Source organism: Haematobia irritans, chromosome 2 (assembly GCF_050003625.1).
Source record: "Haematobia irritans isolate KBUSLIRL chromosome 2, ASM5000362v1, whole genome shotgun sequence".
NCBI lineage: Eukaryota > Metazoa > Arthropoda > Insecta > Diptera > Muscidae > Haematobia > Haematobia irritans.
The window spans coordinates 142,275,424-142,300,045 of NC_134398.1; positions in this window are offsets into that span (position 1 = coordinate 142,275,424).

A 24,622-nucleotide genomic window follows, 5' to 3' on the forward strand; every position below is an offset into this window, starting at 1 on the left:
ATAAGGCCAATTTAAGTTTTTCATATGAAAAATTTAATTTTTCGAGGATTTTCATCAAAATTTTGAATTTTGGGGGGTGGTCACGAATTAACCTTCTTTTCGCTCTAGGACGCATATATAAGGAGATATGGCCAATTTAAGCTTTTCATATGAAAAATTTGATTTTTCGAGGATTTTCATCAAAATTTTGAATTTTGGGGGGTGGTCACGAATTAACCTTCTTTTCGCTCTAGGACGCATATTTAAGGAGATATGGCCAATTTCAGTTTTTCGTATGAAAAATTAGATTTTTTGAGTATTTTCATCAAAATTTTGATTTTTGGGGGGTGGTCACGAATTAATCTTCTTTTCGCTCTAGGACGCATATTTAAGGAGATAAGGCCAATTTCAGTTGTTCATATGAAAAATTTAAATTTTCGAGGATTTTCATCAAAATTTTGAATTTTGGGGGGTGGTCACGAATTAACCTTCTTTTCGCTCTAGGACGCATATTTAAGGAGATATGGCCAATTTAAGTTTTTCATATGAAAAATTTGATTTTTCGGGGATTTTCATCAAAATTTTGATTTTTTGGGGGTAGTCACGAATTAACCTTCTTTTCGCTCTAGGACGCATATTTAAGGAGATATGGCCAATTTAAGTTTTTCATATGAAAAATTAGATTTTTCGAGGATTTTCATCAAAATTTTGAATTTTGGGGGGTGGTCACGAATTAAAGTCCTTTTCGCTCTAGGACGCATATTTAAGGAGATATGGCCAATTTAAGTTTTTCATATTGATATTGATTTTTTGAGGATTTTCATCAAAATTTTGATTTTTGGGGGGTGGTCACGAATTAACCTTCTTTTCGCTCTAGGACGCATATTTAAGGAGATAAGGCCAATTTCAATTGTTCATATGAAAAATTTGATTTTTCGAGGATTTTCATCAAAATTTTGAATTTTGGGGGGTGGTCACGAATTAACCTTCTTTTCGCTCTAGGACGCATATTTAAGGAGATATGGTCAATTTAAGTTTTTCATATGAAAAATTTGATTTTTCGAGGATTTTCATCAAAATTTTGATTTTTGGGGGGTGGTCACGAATTAATCTTCTTTTCGCTCTAGGACGCATATTTAAGGAGATAAGGCCAATTTCAGTTGTTCATATGAAAAATTTAATTTTTCGAGGATTTTCAAAATTTTGAGTTTTGGGGGGTGGTCACGATTTAACCTTCTTTTCGCTCTAGGACGCATATTTAAGGAGATATGGCCAATTTAAGTTTTTCATATGAAAAATTTGATTTTTCGAGGATTTTCATCAAAATTTTGATTTTTTGGGGGTGGTCACGAATTAACCTTCTTTTCGCTCTAGGACGCATATTTAAGGAGATATGGCCAATTTAAGTTTTTCATATGAAAAATTAGATTTTTTGAGGATTTTCATTAAAATTTTGATGTTTGGGGGTGGTCACGAATTAACCTTCTTTTCGCTCTAGGACGCATATTTAAGGAGATATGGCCAATTTAAGTTTTTCATATGAAAAATTTGATTTTTTTGAGGATTTTCATCAAAATTTTGATTTTTTGGGGGTGGTCACGAATTAAGCTTCTTTTCGCTCTAGGACGCATATTTAAGGAGATATGGCCAATTTAAGTTTTTCATATGAAAAATTTGATTTTTCGAGGATTTTCATCAAAATTTTGAATTTTGGGGGTGGTCACGAATTAACCTTCTTTTTGCTCTAGGACGCATATTTAAGGAGATATGGCCAATTTAAGTTTTTCATATGAAAAATTTGATTTTTCGAGGATTTTCATCAAAATTTTGAATTTTGGGGGGTGGTCACGAATTAACCTTCTTTTCGCTCTAGGACGCATATTTAAGGAGATATGGCCAATTTAAGTTTTTCATATGAAAAATTAGATTTTTTGAGTATTTTCATCAAAATTTTGATTTTTGGGGGGTGGGCACGAATTAACCTTCTTTTCGCTCTAGGACGCATATTTAAGGAGATATGGCCAATTTAAGTTTTTCATATGAAAAATTTGATTTTTCGAGGATTTTCATCAAAATTTTGATTTTTTGGGGGGTGGTCACGAATTAACCTTCTTTTCGCTCTAGGACGCATATTTAAGGAGATATGGCCAATTTAAGTTTTTCATATGAAAAATTTGATTTTTCGAGGATTTTCATCAAAATTTTGAATTTTGGGGGGTGGTCACGAATTAACCTTCTTTTCGCTCTAGGACGCATATTTAAGGAGATATGGCCAATTTAAGTTTTTCATATAAAAAATTTGATTTTTCGAGGATTTTCATCAAAATTTTGAATTTTGGGGGGTGGTCACGAATTAACCTTCTTTTCGCTCTAGGACGCATATTTAAGGAGATATGGCCAATTTAAGTTTTTCATATGAAAAATTAGATTTTTTGAGTATTTTCATCAAAATTTTGATTTTTGGGGGGTGGTCACGAATTAACCTTCTTTTCGCTCTAGGGCGCATATTTAAGGAGATATGGCCAATTTAAGTTTTTCATATGAAAAATTTGATTTTTCGAGGATTTTCATCAAAATTTTGAATTTTGGGGGTGGTCACGAATTAACCTTCTTTTCGCTCTAGGACGCATATTTAAGGAGATATGGCCAATTTAAGTTTTTCATATGAAAAATTTGATTTTTCGAGGATTTTCATCAAAATTTTGAATTTTGGGGGGTGGTCACGAATTAACCTTCTTTTCGCTCTAGGACGCATATTTAAGGAGATATGGTCAATTTAAGTTTTTCATATGAAAAATTTAATTTTTCGAGGATTTTCAAAATTTTGAGTTTTGGGGGGTGGTCACGATTTAACCTTCTTTTCGCTCTAGGACGCATATTTAAGGAGATATGGCCAATTTAAGTTTTTCATATGAAAAATTTGATTTTTCGAGGATTTTCATCAAAATTTTGATTTTTTGGGGGTGGTCACGAATTAAGCTTCTTTTCGCTCTAGGACGCATATTTAAGGAGATATGGCCAATTTAAGTTTTTCATATGAAAAATTAGATTTTTTGAGGATTTTCATTAAAATTTTGATGTTTGGGGGTGGTCACGAATTAACCTTCTTTTCGCTCTAGGACGCATATTTAAGGTGATATGGCCAATTTAAGTTTTTCATATGAAAAATTTGATTTTTCGAGGATTTTCATCAAAATTTTGAATTTTGGGGGGTGGTCACGAATTAACCTTCTTTTCGCTCTAGGACGCATATTTAAGGAGATATGGCCAATTTAAGTTTTTTCGATTTTTGGGGGGTGGTCACGAATTAACCTTCTTTTCGCTCTAGGACGCATATTTAAGGAGATATGGCCAATTTAAGTTTTTCATATGAAACATTAGATTTTTTGAGTATTTTCATCAAAATTTTGATTTTTGGGGGGTGGGCACGAATTAACCTTCTTTTCGCTCTAGGACGCATATTTAAGGAGATATGGCCAATTTAAGTTTTTCATATGAAAAATTTGATTTTTCGAGGATTTTCATCAAAATTTTGATTTTTGGGGGGTGGTCACGAATTAACCTTCTTTTCGCTCTAGGACGCATATTTAAGGAGATATGGCCAATTTAAGTTTTTCATATGAAAAATTTGATTTTTCGAGGATTTTCATCAAAATTTTGAATTTTGGGGGGTGGTCACGAATTAACCTTCTTTTCGCTCTAGGACGCATATTTAAGGAGATATGGCCAATTTAAGTTTTTCATATAAAAAATTTGATTTTTCGAGGATTTTCATCAAAATTTTGAATTTTGGGGGGTGGTCACGAATTAACCTTCTTTTCGCTCTAGGACGCATATTTAAGGAGATATGGCCAATTTAAGTTTTTCATATGAAAAATTAGATTTTTTGAGTATTTTCATCAAAATTTTGATTTTTGGGGGGTGGTCACGAATTAACCTTCTTTTCGCTCTAGGGCGCATATTTAAGGAGATATGGCCAATTTAAGTTTTTCATATGAAAAATTTGATTTTTCGAGGATTTTCATCAAAATTTTGAATTTTCGCTCTAGGACGCATATTTAAGGAGATATGGCCAATTTAAGTTTTTCATATGAAAAATTTGATTTTTCGAGGATTTTCATCAAAATTTTGAATTTTGGGGGTGGTCACGAATTAACCTTCTTTTCGCTCTAGGACGCATATTTAAGGAGATATGGCCAATTTAAGTTTTTCATATGAAAAATTTGATTTTTCGAGGATTTTCATCAAAATTTTAAATTTTGGGGGGTGGTCACGAATTAACCTTCTTTTCGCTCTAGGACGCATATATAAGGAGATATGGCCAATTTAAGTTTTTCATATAAAAAATTAGATTTTTTGAGGATTTTCATCAAAATTTTGAATTTTGGGGGGTGGTCACGAATTAACCTTCTTTTCGCTCTAGGACGCATATTTAAGGAGATATGGCCAATTTAAGTTTTTTCGATTTTTGGGGGGTGGTCACGAATTAACCTTCTTTTCGCTCTAGGACGCATATTTAAGGAGATATGGCCAATATCAATTGTTCATATGAAAAATTTAATTTATCGAGGATTTTCATCAAAATTTTGAATTTTGGGGGGGTGGTCACGAATTAACCTTCTTTTCGCTCTAGGACGCATATTTAAGGAGATATGGCCAATTTAAGTTTAAGGAGATATGGCCAATTTAAGTTTTTCATATGAAAAATTTGATTTTTCGAGGATTTTCATCAAAATTTTGATTTTTTGGGGGTAGTCACGAATTAACCTTCTTTTCGCTCTAGGACGCATATTTAAGGAGATATGGCCAATTTAAGTTTTTCATATGAAAAATTTGATTTTTCGAGGATTTTCATCAAAATTTTGAATTTTGGGGGGTGGTCACGAATTAACCTTCTTATCGCTCTAGGACGCATATTTAAGGAGATATGGCCAATTTAAGTTTTTCATATGAAAAATTTGATTTTTCGAGGATTTTCATCAAAATTTTGAATTTTGGGGGGTGGTCACGAATTAACCTTCTTTTCGCTCTAGGACGCATATTTAAGGAGATAAGGCCAATTTCAATTGTTCATATGAAAAATTAGATTTTTTGGGGATTTTCATTAAAATTTTGATTTTTGGGGGTGGTCACGAATTAACCTTCTTTTCGCTCTAGGACGCATATTTAAGGAGATATGGCCAATTTAAGTTTTTCATATGAAAAATTTGATTTCTCGAGGATTTTCATCAACATTTTGATTTTTTGGGGGTGGTCACGAATTAACATTCTTTTCGCTCTAGGACGCATATTTAAGGAGATATGGCCAATTTAAGTTTTTCATATGAAAAATTTGATTTTTCGAAGATTTTCATCAAAATTTTGAATTTTGGGGGGTGGTCACGAATTAACCTTCTTTTCGCTCTAGGACGCATATATAAGGAGATATGGCCAATTTAAGTTTTTCATATGAAAAATTTGATTTTTCGAGGATTTTCATCAAAATTTTGAATTTTGGGGGGTGGTCACGAATTAACCTTCTTTTCGCTCTAGGACGCATATATAAGGAGATATGGCCAATTTAAGTTTTTCATATGAAAAATTTGATTTTTCGAGGATTTTCTCAAAATTTTGAATTTTGGGGGGTGGTCACGAATTAACCTTCTTTTCGCTCTAGGACGCATATTTAAGGAGATATGGCCAATTTAAGTTTTTCGTATGAAAAATTAGATTTTTTGAGTATTTTCATCAAAATTTTGATTTGTGGGGGGTGGTCACGAATTAATCTTCTTTTCGCTCTAGGACGCATATTTAAGGAGATAAGGCCAATTTCAGTTGTTCATATGAAAAATTTAATTTTTCGAGGATTTTCATAAAAATTTTGAATTTTGGGGGGTGGTCACGAATTAACCTTCTTATCGCTCTAGGACGCATATTTAAGGAGATATGGCCAATTTAAGTTTTTCATATGAAAAATTAGATTTTTCGAGGATTTTCATCAAAATTTTGAATTTTGGGGTGTGGTCACGAATTAACCTTCTTTTCGCTCTAGGACGCATATTTAAGGATATAAGGCCAATTTCAATTGTTCATATGAAAAATTTGATTTTTCGAGGATTTTCATCAAAATTTTGTATTTTGGGAGGTGGTCACGAATTAACCTTCTTTTCGCTCTAGGACGCATATTTAAGGAGATATGGTCAATTTAAGTTTTTCATATGAAAAATTTGATTTTTCGAGGATTTTCATCAAAATTTTGAATTTTGGGGGTGGTCACGAATTAACCTTCTTTTCGCTCTAGGACGCATATTTTAGGAGATATGGCCAATTTAAGTTTTTCATATGAAAAATTAGATTTTTTGAGGATTTTCATTAAAATTTTGATTTTTGGGGGTGGTCACGAATTAACCTTCTTTTCGCTCTAGGACGCATATTTAAGGAGATATGGCCAATTTAAGTTTTTCATATGAAAAATTTGATTTCTCGAGGATTTTCATCAAAATTTTGATTTTTTTGGGGTGGTCACGAATTAACATTCTTTTCGCTATAGGACGCATATTTAAGGAGATAAGGCCAATTTCAGTTGTTCATATAAAAAATTTGATTTTTCGAGGATTTTCATCAAAATTTTGAATTTTGGGGGGGTGGTCACGAATTAACCTTCTTTTCGCTCTAGGACGCATATTTAAGGAGATATGGCCAATTTAAGTTTTTCATATGAAAAATTTTATTTTTCGAGGATTTTCAAAATTTTGAGTTTTGGGGGGTGGTCACGAATTAACCTTCTTTTCGCTCTAGGACGCATATTTAAGGAGATATGGCCAATTTAAGTTTTTCATATGAAAAATTTGATTTTTCGAGGATTTTCATCAAAATTTTGATTTTTTGGGGGTGGTCACGAATTAACCTTCTTTTCGCTCTAGGACGCATATTTAAGGAGATATGGCCAATTTAAGTTTTTCATATGAAAAATTTGTTTTTCGAGGATTTTCATTAAAATTTTGATTTTTGGGGGGGGTGGTCACGAATTAACCTTCTTTTCGCTCTAGGACGCATATTTAAGGAGATATGGCCAATTTAAGTTTTTCATATGAAAAATTTGATTTTTTGAGGATTTTCATTAAAACTTTGATTTTTGGGGGGTGGTCGCGAATTAACCTTCTTTTCGCTCTAGGACGCATATTTAAGGAGATAAGGCCAATTTAAGTTGTTCATATGAAAAATTTGATTTTTCGAGGATTTTCATCAAAATTTTGAATTTTGGGGGGTGGTCACGGATTAACCTTCTTTTCGCTCTAGGGCGCATATTTAAGGAGATATGGCCAATTTAAGTTTTTCATATGAAAAATTTGATTTTTTGAGGATTTTCATTAAAATTTTGATTTTTGGGGGTGGTCACGAATTAACCTTCTTTTCGCTCTAGGACGCATATTTAAGGAGATATGTCCAATTTAAGTTTTTCATATGAAAATTTGATTTTTTTTGAGGATTTTCATCAAAATTTTGATTTTTTGGGGGTGGTCACGAATTAACCTTCTTTTCGCTCTAGGACGCATATTTAAGGAGATATGGCCAATTTAAGTTTTTCATATGAAAAATTAGATTTTTTGAGGATTTTCATTACAATTTTGATTTTTGGGGCTGGTCACGAATTAACCTTCTTTTCGCTCTAGGACGCATATTTAAGGAGATATGGCCAATTTAAGTTTTTCATATGAAAAATTTGATTTTTTGAGGATTTTCATTAAAATTTTGATTTTTGGGGGTGGTCACGAATTAACCTTCTTTTCGCTCTAGGACGCATATTTAAGGAGATATGGCCAATTTAAGTTTTTCATATGAAAAATTTGATTTCTCGAGGATTTTCATCAAAATTTTGATTTTTGGGGGGTGGTCACGAATTAACATTCTTTTCGCTATAGGACGCATATTTAAGGAGATAAGGCCAATTTCAGTTGTTCATATGAAAAATTTGATTTTTCGAGGATTTTCATCAAAATTTTGATTTTTTGGGGTGGTCACGAATTAACCTTCTTTTCGCTCTAGGACGCATATTTAAGGAGATATGGCCAATTTAAGTTTTTCATATGAAAAATTTGATTTTTCGAGGATTTTCAAAATTTTGAGTTTTGGTGGGTGTTCACGATTTAACCTTCTTTTCGCTCTAGGACGCATATTTAAGGAGATATGGCCAATTTAAGTTTTTCATATGAAAAATTTGATTTTTCGAGGATTTTCATCAAAATTTTGATTTTTTGGGGGTGGTCACGAATTAACCTTCTTTTCGCTCTAGGACGCATATTTAAGGAGATATGGCCAATTTAAGTTTTTCATATGAAAAATTAGATTTTTTGAGGATTTTCATTAAAATTTTGATGTTTGGGGGTGGTCACGAATTAACCTTCTTTTCGCTCTAGGACGCATATTTAAGGAGATATGGCCAATTTAAGTTTTTCATATGAAAAATTTGATTTTTTTGAGGATTTTCATCAAAATTTTGATTTTTGGGGGGTGGTCACGAATTAACCTTCTTTTCGCTCTAGGACGCATATTTAAGGAGATATGTCCAATTTAAGTTTTTCATATGAAAATTTTGATTTTTTTGAGGATTTTCATCAAAATTTTGATTTTTTGGGGGTGGTCACGAATTAACCTTCTTTTCGCTCTAGGACGCATATTTAAGGAGATATGGCCAATTTAAGTTTTTCATATGAAAAATTTGATTTTTCGAGGATTTTCATCAAAATTTTGAATTTTGGGGGTGGTCACGAATTAACCTTCTTTTTGCTCTAGGACGCATATTTAAGGAGATATGGCCAATTTAAGTTTTTCATATGAAAAATTAGATTTTTTGAGGATTTTCATTACAATTTTGATTTTTGGGGGTGGTCATGAATTAACCTTCTTTTCGCTCTAGGACGCATATTTAAGGAGATATGGCCAATTTAAGTTTTTCATATGAAAAATTTGATTTTTTTGAGGATTTTCGTCAAAATTTAGATTTTTTGGGGGTGGTCACGAATTAACCTTCTTTTCGCTCTAGGACGCATATTTAAGGAGATATGGCCAATTTAAGTTTTTCATATGAAAAATTTGATTTTTCGAGGATTTTCATCAAAATTTTGAATTTTGGGGGTGGTCACGAATTAACCTTCTTTTTGCTCTAGGACTCATATTTAAGGAGATATGGCCAATTTAAGTTTTTCATATGAAAAATTAGATTTTTTGAGGATTTTCATCAACATTTTGATTTTTGGGGGATGATCACGAATTAACCTTCTTTTCGCTCTAGGACGCATATTTAAGGAGATATGGCCAATTTAAGTTTTTCATATGAAAAATTTGATTTTTCGAGGATTTTTATCAAAATTTTGATTTTTTGGGGGTGGTCACGAATTAACCTTCTTTTCGCATATTTAAGGAGATATGGCCAATTTAAGTTTTTCATATGAAAAATTTGATTTTTCGAGGATTTTCATCAAAATTTTGAATTTTGTGGGGTGGTCACGAATTAACCTTCTTTTCGCTCTAGGACGCATATTTAAGGAGATATGGCCAATTTAAGTTTTTCATATGAAAAATTTTATTTTTCGAGGATTTTCATCAAAATTTTGAATTTTGGGGGGTGGTCACGAATTAACCTTCTTTTCGCTCTAGGACGCATATTTAAGGAGATATGGCCAATTTAAGTTTTTCATATGAAAAATTTTATTTTTCCAGGATTTTCATCAAAATTTTGAATTTTGGGGGGGTGGTCACGAATTAACCTTCTTTTCGCTCTAGGACGCATATTTAAGGAGATATGGCCAATTTAAGTTTTTCAAAATTTCAAAATTTTGAGTTTTGGGGGGTGGTCACGAATTAACCTTCTTTTCGCTCTAGGACGCATATTTAAGGAGATATGGCCAATTTAAGTTTTTCATATGAAAAATTTGATTTTTCGAGGATTTTCATCAAAATTTTGAATTTTGGGGGTGGTCACGAATTAACCTTCTTTTCGCTCTAGGACGCATATTTAAGGAGATATGGCCAATTTAAGTTTTTCATATGAAAAATTTGATTTTTCGAGGATTTTCATTAAAATTTTGATTTTTGGGGGGTGGTCACGAATTAACCTTCTTTTCGCTCTAGGACGCATATTTAAGGAGATATGGCCAATTTAAGTTTTTCATATGAAAAATTTGATTTTTTGAGGATTTTCATTAAAACTTTGATTTTTGGGGGGTGGTCGCGAATTAACCTTCTTTTCGCTCTAGGACGCATATTTAAGGAGATAAGGCCAATTTAAGTTGTTCATATGAAAAATTTGATTTTTCGAGGATTTTCATCAAAATTTTGAATTTTGGGGGGTGGTCACGGATTAACCTTCTTTTCGCTCTAGGACGCATATTTAAGGAGATATGGCCAATTTAAGTTTTTCATATGAAAAATTTGATTTTTTGAGGATTTTCATCAAAATTTTGATTTTTGGGGGGTGGTCACGAATTAACCTTCTTTTCGCTCTAGGACGCATATTTAAGGAGATATGGCCAATTTAAGTTTTTCATATGAAAAATTAGATTTTTTGAGGATTTTCATCAAAATTTTGATTTTTTGGGGGTGGTCACGAATTAACCTTCTTTTCGCTCTAGGACGCATATTTAAGGAGATATGGCCAATTTAAGTTTTTCATATGAAAAATTTGATTTTTTGAGGATTTTCATTAAAATTTTGATTTTTGGGGGGTGGTCACGAATTAACCTTCTTTTCGCTCTAGGACGCATATTTAAGGAGATATGTCCAATTTAAGTTTTTCATATGAAAATTTGATTTTTTTGAGGATTTTCATCAAAATTTTGATTTTTTGGGGGTGGTCATGAATTAACCTTATTTTCGCTCTAGGACGCATATTTAAGGAGATATGGCCAATTTAAGTTTTTCATATGAAAAATTTGATTTTTCGAGGATTTTCATCAAAATTTTGATTTTTTGGGGGTGGTCACGAATTAACCTTCTTTTCGCTCTAGGACGCATATTTAAGGAGATATGGCCAATTTAAGTTTTTCATATGAAAAATTTGATTTTTCGACGATTTTCATAAAAATTTTGATTTTTTGGGGGTGGTCACGAATTAACCTTCTTTTCGCTCTAGAACGCATATTTAAGGAGATATGGCCAATTTAAGTTTTTCATATGAAAAATTTGATTTTTTTGAGGATTTTCATCAAAATTTTGATTTTTGGGGGTGGTCACGAATTAACCTTCTTTTCGCTCTAGGACGCATATTTAAGGAGATATGGCCAATTTAAGTTTTTCATATGAAAAATTTGATTTTTCGAGGATTTGCATCAAAATTTTGATTTTTTGGGGAGTGGTCACGAATTAACCTTCTTTTCGCTCTAGGACGCATATTTAAGGAGATATGGCCAATTTAAGTTTTTCATATGAAAAATTTGATTTTTTTGAGGATTTTCATCAAAATTTTGATTTTTTGGGGGTGGTCACGAATTAACCTTCTTTTCGCTCTAGGACGCATATTTAAGGAGATATGGCCAATTTAAGTTTTTCATATGAAAAATTTGATTTTTTGAGGATTTTCATCAAAATTTTGAATTTGGGGGGTGGTCACGAATTAACCTTCTTTTCGCTCTAGGACGCATATTTAAGGAGATATGGCCTATTTAAGTTTTTCATATGAAAAATTTGATTTCTCGAGGATTTTCATTAAAATTTTGATTTTTGGGGGGTGGTCACGAATTAACCTTCTTTTCGCTCTAGGACGCATATTTATGGAGATATGGCCAATTTAAGTTTTTCATATGAAAAATTTGATTTTTCGAGGATTTTCATCAAAATTTTGATTTTTTGGGGGTGGTCACGAATTAACCTTTCGAGGATTTTCATCAAAATTTTGAATTTGGGGGGTGGTCACGAATTAACCTTCTTTTCGCTCTAGGACGCATATTTACGGAGATATGGCCAATTTAAGTTTTTCATATGAAAAATTTGATTTTTTGAGTATTTTCATTAAAATTTTGATTTTTGGAGGGTGGTCACGAATTAACCTTCTTTTCGCTCTAGGACGCATATTTAAGGAGATATGGCCAATTTAAGTTTTTCATATGAAAAATTTGATTTTTCGAGGATTTTCATCAAAATTTTGAATTTTGGGGGGGTGGTCACGAATTAACCTTCTTTTCGCTCTAGGAAGCATATTTAAGGAGATAAGGCCAATTTAAGTTGTTCATATGAAAAATTTGATTTTTCGAGGATTTTCATCAAAATTTTGAATTTTGGGGGGGTGGTCACGAATTAACCTTCTTTTCGCTCTAGGACGCATATTTAAGGAGATATGGCCAATTTAAGTTTTTCATATGAAAAATTTTATTTTTCGAGGATTTTCATCAAAATTTTGAATTTTGTGGGGTGGTCACGAATTAACCTTCTTTTCGCTCTAGGACGCATATTTAAGGAGATATGGCCAATTTAAGTTTTTCATATGAAAAATTTTATTTTTCGAGGATTTTCATCAAAATTTTGAATTTTGGGGGGGTGGTCACGAATTAACCTTCTTTTCGCTCTAGGACGCATATTTAAGGAGATATGGCCAATTTAAGTTTTTCATATGAAAAATTTTATTTTTCGAGGATTTTCATCAAAATTTTGAATTTTGGGGGGGTGGTCACGAATTAACCTTCTTTTCGCTCTAGGACGCATATTTAAGGAGATATGGCCAATTTAAGTTTTTCAAAATTTCAAAATTTTGAGTTTTGGGGGGTGGTCACGAATTAACCTTCTTTTCGCTCTAGGACGCATATTTAAGGAGATATGGCCAATTTAAGTTTTTCATATGAAAAATTTGATTTTTCGAGGATTTTCATCATAATTTTGAATTTTGGGGGTGGTCACGAATTAACCTTCTTTTCGCTCTAGGACGCATATTTAAGAAGATATCGCCAATTTAAGTTTTTCATATGAAAAATTTGATTTTTCGAGGATTTTCATTAAAATTTTGATTTTTGGGGGGTGGTCACGAATTAACCTTCTTTTCGCTCTAGGACGCATATTTAAGGAGATATGGCCAATTTAAGTTTTTCATATGAAAAATTTGATTTTTCGAGGATTTTCATCAAAATTTTGAATTTTGGGGGGTGGTCACGGATTAACCTTCTTTTCGCTCTAGGACGCATATTTAAGGAGATATGGCCAATTTAAGTTTTTCATATGAAAAATTTGATTTTTTGAGGATTTTCATCAAAATTTTGATTTTTGGGGGGTGGTCACGAATTAACCTTCTTTTCGCTCTAGGACGCATATTTAAGGAGATATGGCCAATTTAAGTTTTTCATATGAAAAATTAGATTTTTTGAGGATTTTCATCAAAATTTTGATTTTTTGGGGGTGGTCACGAATTAACCTTCTTTTCGCTCTAGGACGCATATTTAAGGAGATATGGCCAATTTAAGTTTTTCATATGAAAAATTTGATTTTTTGAGGATTTTCATTAAAATTTTGATTTTTGGGGGGTGGTCACGAATTAACCTTCTTTTCGCTCTAGGACGCATATTTAAGGAGATATGTCCAATTTAAGTTTTTCATATGAAAATTTGATTTTTTTGAGGATTTTCATCAAAATTTTGATTTTTTGGGGGTGGTCATGAATTAACCTTATTTTCGCTCTAGGACGCATATTTAAGGAGATATGGCCAATTTAAGTTTTTCATATGAAAAATTTGATTTTTCGAGGATTTTCATCAAAATTTTGATTTTTTGGGGGTGGTCACGAATTAACCTTCTTTTCGCTCTAGGACGCATATTTAAGGAGATATGGCCAATTTAAGTTTTTCATATGAAAAATTTGATTTTTCGACGATTTTCATAAAAATTTTGATTTTTTGGGGGTGGTCACGAATTAACCTTCTTTTCGCTCTAGGACGCATATTTAAGGAGATATGGCCAATTTAAGTTTTTCATATGAAAAATTTGATTTTTTTGAGGATTTTCATCAAAATTTTGATTTTTGGGGGTGGTCACGAATTAACCTTCTTTTCGCTCTAGGACGCATATTTAAGGAGATAAGGCCAATTTAAGTTTTTCATATGAAAAATTTTATTTTTTGAGGATTTTCATCAAAATTTTGATTTTTTGGGGGTGGTCACGAGTTAACCTTCTTTTCGCTCTAGGACGCATATTTAAGGAGATATGGCCAATTTAAGTTTTTCATATGAAAAATTTGATTTTTCGAGGATTTGCATCAAAATTTTGATTTTTTGGGGAGTGGTCACGAATTAACCTTCTTTTCGCTCTAGGACGCATATTTAAAGAGATATGGCCAATTTAAGTTTTTCATATGAAAAATTTGATTTTTTTGAGGATTTTCATCAAAATTTTGATTTTTTGGGGGTGCACGGTTGAAAAAGACTGTTTTTCATATGTTTGGCTATAAACATTATATGTTTGGAACACAAATTTTTAAACACAATATTTTTGAGTGCAAGCATATAATGTTCATAAACTAGCATAACATGTTTGGGACATATATGTTAATATGTTAGAACATATTATGTTTGGGACATAAAATGTTTGTAAATATAATATGCTTGAATGCAAACATATATTAATTTAGAAATAGCCTATAAACATATATGTGTTTAGTAGCTTGGAGCGCTATTTAACAGGGAGCGATATTGAATTAAGTTGGTGGTTGTTGCTTGTTATTACAAAATTAACATTTTATTTTTCCTTGGGCAATTGATCAGCTACTTCTTTGATCCTTACAAACTGTGTGGTCCGCTGTTCGAATCCCCATCCGGCAAAAGGTAAAATTAAAATAAAATAAAAAATCATAAAATTGAATAATTTCTTCTACAATGTTTGTATTACAGAAAAAGGTGCTAAGAACTAAAAAATCTCGTGGAAGTGAGAAAGATGTCGGGGAATATACAATTGTTCAGAAACAAAATTTTGAGCATTCAGGTCGAAAACCTATGTTGTTAGCACCTATATTACCTGTTTATTTTCATAATTCATTATGATTGTAAATATATAAATAAATAAATAAAATTTTGAGCACAATATTGTTTGGGAGAATTTTTTTTAAGCATATAATATTTTTAGGTGCAAAATGCTTCCAAACATATTATATGGTCACATAATAACATATTGTTTTTTGGAAGATAACATTATTGAATTTGGATGCAAAAATACAAAATGTTTGGAACTTAGACTACCCAAACATATATTGTTTAGACCAATATGCTTTCAAACATATTATATATTGGTAGAGATCAAACATATAAATGTGTGGGCAATACCCAAAAATGTATATGCTTGAAGCAAAATATGTTTGGGAGTATATGTTACAGAAGCGATTTTTTGTGAGGGTGTGGTCACGAATTAACTTTCTTTTCGCTCTAGGACGCATATTTAAGGAGATATGGCCAATTTAAGTTTTTCATATGAAAAATTTGATTTTTTGAGGATTTTCATCAAAATTTTGAATTTGGGGGGTGGTCACGAATTAACCTTCTTTTCGCTCTAGGACGCATATTTAAGGAGATATGGCCTATTTAAGTTTTTCATATGAAAAATTTGATTTCTCGAGGATTTTCATTAAAATTTTGATTTTTGGGGGGTGGTCACGAATTAACCTTCTTTTCGCTCTAGGACGCATATTTATGGAGATATGGCCAATTTAAGTTTTTCATATGAAAAATTTGATTTTTCGAGGATTTTCATCAAAATTTTGATTTTTTGGGGGTGGTCACGAATTAACCTTTCGAGGATTTTCATCAAAATTTTGAATTTGGGGGGTGGTCACGAATTAACCTTCTTTTCGCTCTAGGACGCATATTTACGGAGATATGGCCAATTTAAGTTTTTCATATGAAAAATTTGATTTTTTGAGTATTTTCATTAAAATTTTGATTTTTGGAGGGTGGCACGAATTAACCTTCTTTTCGCTCTAGGACGCATATTTAAGGAGATATGGCCAATTTAAGTTTTTCATATAAAAAATTTGATTTTTCGAGGATTTTCATCAAAATTTTGAATTTTGGGGGGGTGGTCACGAATTAACCTTCTTTTCGCTCTAGGAAGCATATTTAAGGAGATAAGGCCAATTTAAGTTGTTCATATGAAAAATTTGATTTTTCGAGGATTTTCATCAAAATTTTGATTTTTGGGGGGTGGTCACGGATTAACCTTCTTTTCGCTCTAGGACGCATATTTAAGGAGATATGGCCAATTTAAGTTTTTCATATGAAAAATTTGTTTTTTTGAGGATTTTCATTAAAATTTTGATTTTTGGGGGGTGGTCACGAATTTACCTTCTTTTCGCTCTAGGACGCATATTTAAGGAGATATGGCCAATTTAAGTTTTTCATATGAAAAATTTGATTTTTTGAGGATTTTCATTAAAATTTTGATTTTTGGGGGGTGGTCACGAATTAACCTTCTTTTCGCTCTAGGACGCATATTTAAGGAGATATGGCCAATTTAAGTTTTTCATATGAAAAATTTGATTTTTAGAGGATTTTCATTAAAATTTTGATTTTTGGGGGGTGGTCACGAATTAACCTTCTTTTCGCTCTAGGACGCATATTTAAGGAGATATGGCCAATTTAAGTTTTTCATATGAAAAATTTGATTTTTCGAGGATTTTCATCAAAATTTTGAATTTTGGGGGTGGTCACGAATTAACCTTCTTTTCGCTCTAGGACGCATATTTAAGGAGATATGGCCAATTTAAGTTTTTCATATGAAAAATTTGATTTTTTTGAGGATTTTCATTAAAATTTTGATTTTTGGAGGGTGGTCACGAATTAACCTTCTTTTCGCTCTAGGAAGCATATTTAAGGAGATAAGGCCAATTTCAATTGTTCATATGAAAAATTTGATTTTTTTGAGGATTTTCATTAAAATTTTGATTTTTGGAGGGTGGTCACGAATTAACCTTCTTTTCGCTCTAGGACGCATATTTAAGGAGATATGGCCAATATAAATTTTTCATATGAAAAATTTGATTTTTCGAGGATTTTCATCAAAATTTTGATTTTTTGGGGGTGGTCACGAATTAACCTTCTTTTCGCTCTAGGACGCATATTTAAGGAGATATGGCCAATTTAAGTTTTTCATATGAAAAATTTGATTTTTCGAGGATTTTCATCAAAATTTTGATTTTTGGGGGGTGGTCACGAATTAACCTTTCGAGGATTTTCATCAAAATTTTGAATTTGGGGGGTGGTCACGAATTAACCTTCTTTTCGCTCTAGGACGCATATTTAAGGAGATATGGCCAATTTAAGTTTTTCATATGAAAAATTTGATTTTTTGAGTATTTTCATTAAAATTTTGATTTTTGGAGGGTGGCACGAATTAACCTTCTTTTCGCTCTAGGACGCATATTTAAGGAGATATGGCCAATTTAAGTTTTTCATATGAAAAATTTGATTTTTCGAGGATTTTCATCAAAATTTTGAATTTTTGGGGGGTGGTCACGAATTAACCTTCTTTTCGCTCTAGGAAGCATATTTAAGGAGATAAGGCCAATTTAAGTTGTTCATATGAAAAATTTGATTTTTCGAGGATTTTCATCAAAATTTTGATTTTTGGGGGGTGGTCACGGATTAACCTTCTTTTCGCTCTAGGACGCATATTTAAGGAGATATGGCCAATTTAAGTTTTTCATATGAAAAATTTGTTTTTTTGAGGATTTTCATTAAAATTTTGATTTTTGGGGGGTGGTCACAAATTTACCTTCTTTTCGCTCTAGGACGCATATTTAAGGAGATATGGCCAATTTAAGTTTTTCATATGAAAAATTTGATTTTTCGAGGATTTGCATCAAAATTTTGAATTTTGGGGGGTGGTCACGAATTAACCTTCTTTTCGCTCTAGGACGCATATTTAAGGAGATATGGCCAATTTAAGTTTTTCATATGAAAAATTTGATTGTTTGAGGATTTTCATTAAAATTTTGATTTTTGGGGGGTGGTCACGAATTAACCTTCTTTTCGCTCTAGGACGCATATTTAAGGAGATATGGCCAATTTAAGTTTTTCATATGAAAAATTTGATTTTTAGAGGATTTTCATTAAAATTTTGATTTTTGGGGGGTGGTCACGAATTAACCTTCTTTTCGCTCTAGGACGCATATTTAAGGAGATATGGCCAATTTAAGTTTTTCATATGAAAAATTTGATTTTTCGAGGATTTTCATCAAAATTTTGAATTTTGGGGGTGGTCACGAATTAACCTTCTTTTCGCTCTAGGACGCATATTTAAGGAGATATGGCCAATTTAAGTTTTTCATATGAAAAATTTGATTTTTTTGAGGATTTTCATTAAAATTTTGATTTTTGGAGGGTGGTCACGAATTAACCTTCTTTTCGCTCTAGGAAGCATATTTAAGGAGATAAGGCCAATTTAAGTTGTTCATATGAAAAATTTGATTTTTTTGAGGATTTTCATTAAAATTTTGATTTTTGGAGGGTGGTCACGAATTACCCTTCTTTTCGCTCTAGGACGCATATTTAAGTAGATATGGCCAATATAAGTTTTTCATATGAAAAATTTGATTTTTCGAGGATTTTCATCAAAATTTTGATTTTTTGGGGGTGGTCACGAATTAACCTTCTTTTCGCTCTAGGACGCATATTTAAGGAGATATGGCCAATTTAAGTTTTTCATATGAAAAATTTGATTTTTTTGAGGATTTTCATTAAAATTTTGATTTTTGGAGGGTGGTCACGAATTAACCTTCTTTTCGCTCTAGGAAGCATATTTAAGGAGATAAGGCCAATTTAAGTTGTTCATATGAAAAATACGCATATTTAAGGAGATATGGCCAATTTAAGTTTTTCATATGAAAAATTTGATTTTTCGAGGATTTTCATCAAAATTTTGATTTTTTGGGGGTGGTCACGAATTAACCTTTCGAGGATTTTCATCAAAATTTTGAATTTGGGGGGTGGTCACGAATTAACCTTCTTTTCGCTCTAGGACGCATATTTACGGAGATATGGCCAATTTAAGTTTTTCATATGAAAAATTTGATTTTTTGAGGATTTTCATTAAAATTTTGATTTTTGGGGGGTGGTCACGAATTAACCTTCTTTTCGCTCTAGGACGCATATTTAAGGACATATGGCCAATTTAAGTTTTTCATATGAAAAATTTGATTTTTCGAGGATTTTCATCAAAATTTGGATTTTGGGGGGTGGTCACGAATTAACCTTCTTTTCGCTCTAGGACGCATATTTAAGGAGATATGGCCAATTTAAGTTTTTCATATAAAAAAATTGATTTTTTGAGGATTTTCATCAAAATTTTGATTTTTTGGGGGTGGTCACGAATTAACCTTCTTTTCGCTCTAGGACGCATATATTCATCAAAATTTTGAATTTGGGGGGTGGTCACGAATTAACCTTCTTTTAGCTCTAGGACGCAAATTTAAGGAGATATGGCCAATTTAAGTTTTTCATATGAAAAATTTGATTTTTCGAGGATTTTCATCAAAATTTTGAATTTTGGGGGGTGGTCACGAATTAACCTTCTTTTCGCTCTAGGACGCATATTTAAGGAGATATGGCCAATTTAAGTTTTTCATATGAAAAATTTGATTTTTTGAGGATTTTCATCAAAATTTTGATTTTTAGGGGGTGGACACTAATTAACCTTCTTTTCGCTCTAGGACGCATATTTAAGGAGATATGGCCAATTTAAGTTTTTCATATGAAAAATTTGATTTTTTTGAGGATTTTCATTAAAATTTTGATTTTTGGAGGGTGGTCACGAATTAAACTTCTTTTCGCTCTAGGAAGCATATTTAAGGAGATAAGGCCAATTTAAGTTGTTCATATGAAAAATACGCATATTTAAGGAGATATGGCCAATTTAAGTTTTTCATATGAAAAATTTGATTTTTCGAGGATTTTCATCAAAATTTTGATTTTTTGGGGGTGGTCACGAATTAACCTTTCGAGGATTTTCATCAAAATTTTGAATTTGGGGGGTGGTCACGAATTAACCTTCTTTTCGCTCTAGGACGCATATTTACGGAGATATGGCCAATTTAAGTTTTTCATATGAAAAATTTGATTTTTTGAGTATTTTCATTAAAATTTTGATTTTTGGAGGGTGGTCACGAATTAACCTTCTTTTCGCTCTAGGACGCATATTTAAGGAGATATGGCCAATTTAAGTTTTTCATATGAAAAATTTGATTTTTCGAGGATTTTCATCAAAATTTTGAATTTTGGGGGGGTGGTCACGAATTAACCTTCTTTTCGCTCTAGGAAGCATATTTAAGGAGATAAGGCCAATTTAAGTTGTTCATATGAAAAATTTGATTTTTCGAGGATTTTCATCAAAATTTTGAATTTTGGGGGGTGGTCACGAATTAACCTTCTTTTCGCTCTAGGACGCATATTTAAGGAGATATGGCCAATTTAAGTTTTTCATATGAAAAATTTGATTTTTTGAGGATTTTCATTAAAATTTTGATTTTTGGGGGGTGGTCACGAATTAACCTTCTTTTCGCTCTAGGACGCATATTTAAGGAGATATGGCCAATTTAAGTTTTTCATATGAAAAATTTGATTTTTTGAGGATTTTAATCAAAATTTTGATTTTTGGGGGGTGGACACGAATTAACCTTCTTTTCGCTCTAGGACGCATATTTAAGGAGATATGGCCAATTTAAGTTTTTCATATAAAAAATTTGATTTTTTGAGGATTTTCATCAAAATTTTGATTTTTTGGGGGTGGTCACGAATTAACCTTCTTTTCGCTCTAGGACGCATATTTAAGGAGATATGGCCAATTTAAGTTTTTCATATGAAAAATTTGATTTTTTGAGGATTTTCATCAAAATTTTGAATTTGGGGGGTGGTCACGAATTAACCTTCTTTTCGCTCTAGGACGCATATTTAAGGAGATATGGCCTATTTAAGTTTTTCATATGAAAAATTTGATTTTTCGAGGATTTTCATTAAAATTTTGATTTTTGGGGGGTGGTCACGAATTAACCTTCTTTTCGCTCTAGGACGCATATTTAAGGAGATATGGCCAATTTAAGTTTTTCATATGAAAAATTTGATTTTTCGAGGATTTTCATCAAAATTTTGATTTTTTGGGGGTGGTCACGAATTAACCTTTCGAGGATTTTCATCAAAATTTTGAATTTGGGGGGTGGTCACGAATTAACCTTCTTTTCGCTCTAGGACGCATATTTACGGAGATATGGCCAATTTAAGTTTTTCATATGAAAAATTTGATTTTTTGAGTATTTTCATTAAAATTTTGATTTTTGGAGGGTGGTCACGAATTAACCTTCTTTTCGCTCTAGGACGCATATTTAAGGAGATATGGCCAATTTAAGTTTTTCATATGAAAAATTTGATTTTTCGAGGATTTTCATCAAAATTTTGAATTTTGGGGGGGTGGTCACGAATTAACCTTCTTTTCGCTCTAGGAAGCATATTTAAGGAGATAAGGCCAATTTAAGTTGTTCATATGAAAAATTTGATTTTTCGAGGATTTTCATCAAAATTTTGAATTTTGGGGGGTGGTCACGAATTAACCTTCTTTTCGCTCTAGGACGCATATTTAAGGAGATATGGCCAATTTAAGTTTTTCATATGAAAAATTTGATTTTTTGAGGATTTTCATTAAAATTTTGATTTTTGGGGGGTGGTCACGAATTAACCTTCTTTTCGCTCTAGGACGCATATTTAAGGAGATATGGCCAATTTAAGTTTTTCATATGAAAAATTTGATTTTTTGAGGATTTTAATCAAAATTTTGATTTTTGGGGGGTGGACACGAATTAAACTTCTTTTCGCTCTAGGACGCATATTTAAGGAGATATGGCCAATTTAAGTTTTTCATATAAAAAAATTGATTTTTTGAGGATTTTCATCAAAATTTTGATTTTTTGGGGGTGGTCACGAATTAACCTTCTTTTCGCTCTAGGACGCATATTTAAGGAGATATGGCCAATTTAAGTTTTTCATATGAAAAATTTGATTTTTCGAGGATTTTCATCAAAATTTTGAATTTTGGGGGGTGGTCACGAATTAACCTTCTTTTCGCTCTAGGACGCATATTTAAGGAGATATGGCCAATTTAAGTTTTTCATATAAAAAAATTGATTTTTTGAGGATTTTCATCAAAATTTTGATTTTTTGGGGGTGGTCACGAATTAACCTTCTTTTCGCTCTAGGACGCATATATTCATCAAAATTTTGAATTTGGGGGGTGGTCACGAATTAACCTTCTTTTAGCTCTAGGACGCAAATTTAAGGAGATATGGCCAATTTAAGTTTTTCATATGAAAAATTTGATTTTTCGAGGATTTTCATCAAAATTTTGAATTTTGGGGGGTGGTCACGAATTAACCTTCTTTTCGCTCTAGGACGCATATTTAAGGAGATATGGCCAATTTAAGTTTTTCATATGAAAAATTTGATTTTTTGAGGATTTCCATCAAAATTTTGATTTTTGGGGGGTGGACACGAATTAACCTTCTTTTCGCTCTAGGACGCATATTTAAGGAGATATGGCCATTTTAAGTTTTTCATATGAAAAATTTGATTTTTTTGAGGATTTTCATTAAAATTTTGATTTTTGGAGGGTGGTCACGAATTAAACTTCTTTTCGCTCTAGGAAGCATATTTAAGGAGATAAGGCCAATTTAAGTTGTTCATATGAAAAATACGCATATTTAAGGAGATATGGCCAATTTAAGTTTTTCATATGAAAAATTTGATTTTTCGAGGATTTTCATCAAAATTTTGATTTTTTGGGGGTGGTCACGAATTAACCTTTCGAGGATTTTCATCAAAATTTTGAATTTGGGGGGTGGTCACGAATTAACCTTCTTTTCGCTCTAGGACGCATATTTACGGAGATATGGCCAATTTAAGTTTTTCATATGAAAAATTTGATTTTTCGAGGATTTTCATCAAAATTTTGATTTTTTGGGGGTGGTCACGAATTAACCTTTCGAGGATTTTCATCAAAATTTTGACTTTGGGGGGTGGTCACGGATTAACCTTCTTTTCGCTCTAGGACGCATATTTACGGAGATATGGCCAATTTAAGTTTTTCATATGAAAAATTTGATTTTTCGAGGATTTTCATCAAAATTTTGAATTTTGGGGGGTGGTCACGAATTAACCTTCTTTTCGCTCTAGGACGCATATTTAAGGAGATATGGCCAATTTAAGTTTTTCATATGAAAAATTTGATTTTTCGAGGATTTTCATCAAAATTTTGATTTTTTGGGGGTGGTCACGAATTAACCTTTCGAGGATTTTCATCAAAATTTTGACTTTGGGGGGTGGTCACGAATTAACCTTCTTTTCGCTCTAGGACGCATATTTACGGAGATATGGCCAATTTAAGTTTTTCATATGAAAAATTTGATTTTTTGAGTATTTTCATTAAAATTTTGATTTTTGGAGGGTGGTCACGAATTAACCTTCTTTTCGCTCTAGGACGCATATTTAAGGAGATATGGCCAATTTAAGTTTTTCATATGATAAATTTGATTTTTCGAGGATTTTCATCAAAATTTTGAATTTTGGGGGGGTGGTCACGAATTAACCTTCTTTTCGCTCTAGGAAGCATATTTAAGGAGATAAGGCCAATTTAAGTTGTTCATATGAAAAATTTGATTTTTCGAGGATTTTCATCAAAATTTTGAATTTTGGGGGGTGGTCACGAATTAACCTTCTTTTCGCTCTAGGACGCATATTTAAGGAGATATGGCCAATTTAAGTTTTTCATATGAAAAATTTGATTTTTTGAGGATTTTCATTAAAATTTTGATTTTTGGGGGGTGGTCACGAATTAACCTTCTTTTCGCTCTAGGACGCATATTTAAGGAGATATGGCCAATTTAAGTTTTTCATATGAAAAATTTGATTTTTTGAGGATTTTAATCAAAATTTTGATTTTTGGGGGGTGGACACGAATTAACCTTCTTTTCGCTCTAGGACGCATATTTAAGGAGATATGGCCAATTTAAGTTTTTCATATGAAAAATTTGATTTTTTGAGGATTTTCATTAAAATTTTGATTTTTGGGGGGTGGTCACGAATTAACCTTCTTTTCGCTCTAGGACGCATATTTAAGGAGATATGGCCAATTTAAGTTTTTCATATGAAAAATTTGATTTTTTGAGGATTTTCATCAAAATTTTGATTTTTGGGGGGTGGTCACGAATTAACCTTCTTTTCGCTCTAGGACGCATATTTAAGGAGATATGGCCAATTTAAGTTTTTCATATGAAAAATTTGATTTTTCGAGGATTTTCATCAATATTTTGATTTTTTGGGGTAGTCACGAATTAACCTTCTTTTCGCTCTAGGACGCATATTTAAGGAGATATGGCCAATTTAAGTTTTTCATATGAAAAATTAGATTTTTCGAGGATTTTCATTAAAATTTTGATTTTTGGGGGTGGTCACGAATTAACCTTCTTTTCGCTCTAGGACGCATATTTAAGGAGATATGGCCAATTTAAGTTTTTCATATGAAAAATTTGATTTCTCGAGGATTTTCATCAAAATTTTGATTTTTTTGGGGTGGTCACGAATTAACATTCTTTTCGCTATAGGACGCATATTTAAGGAGATAAGGCCAATTTCAGTTGTTCATATGAAAAATTTGATTTTTC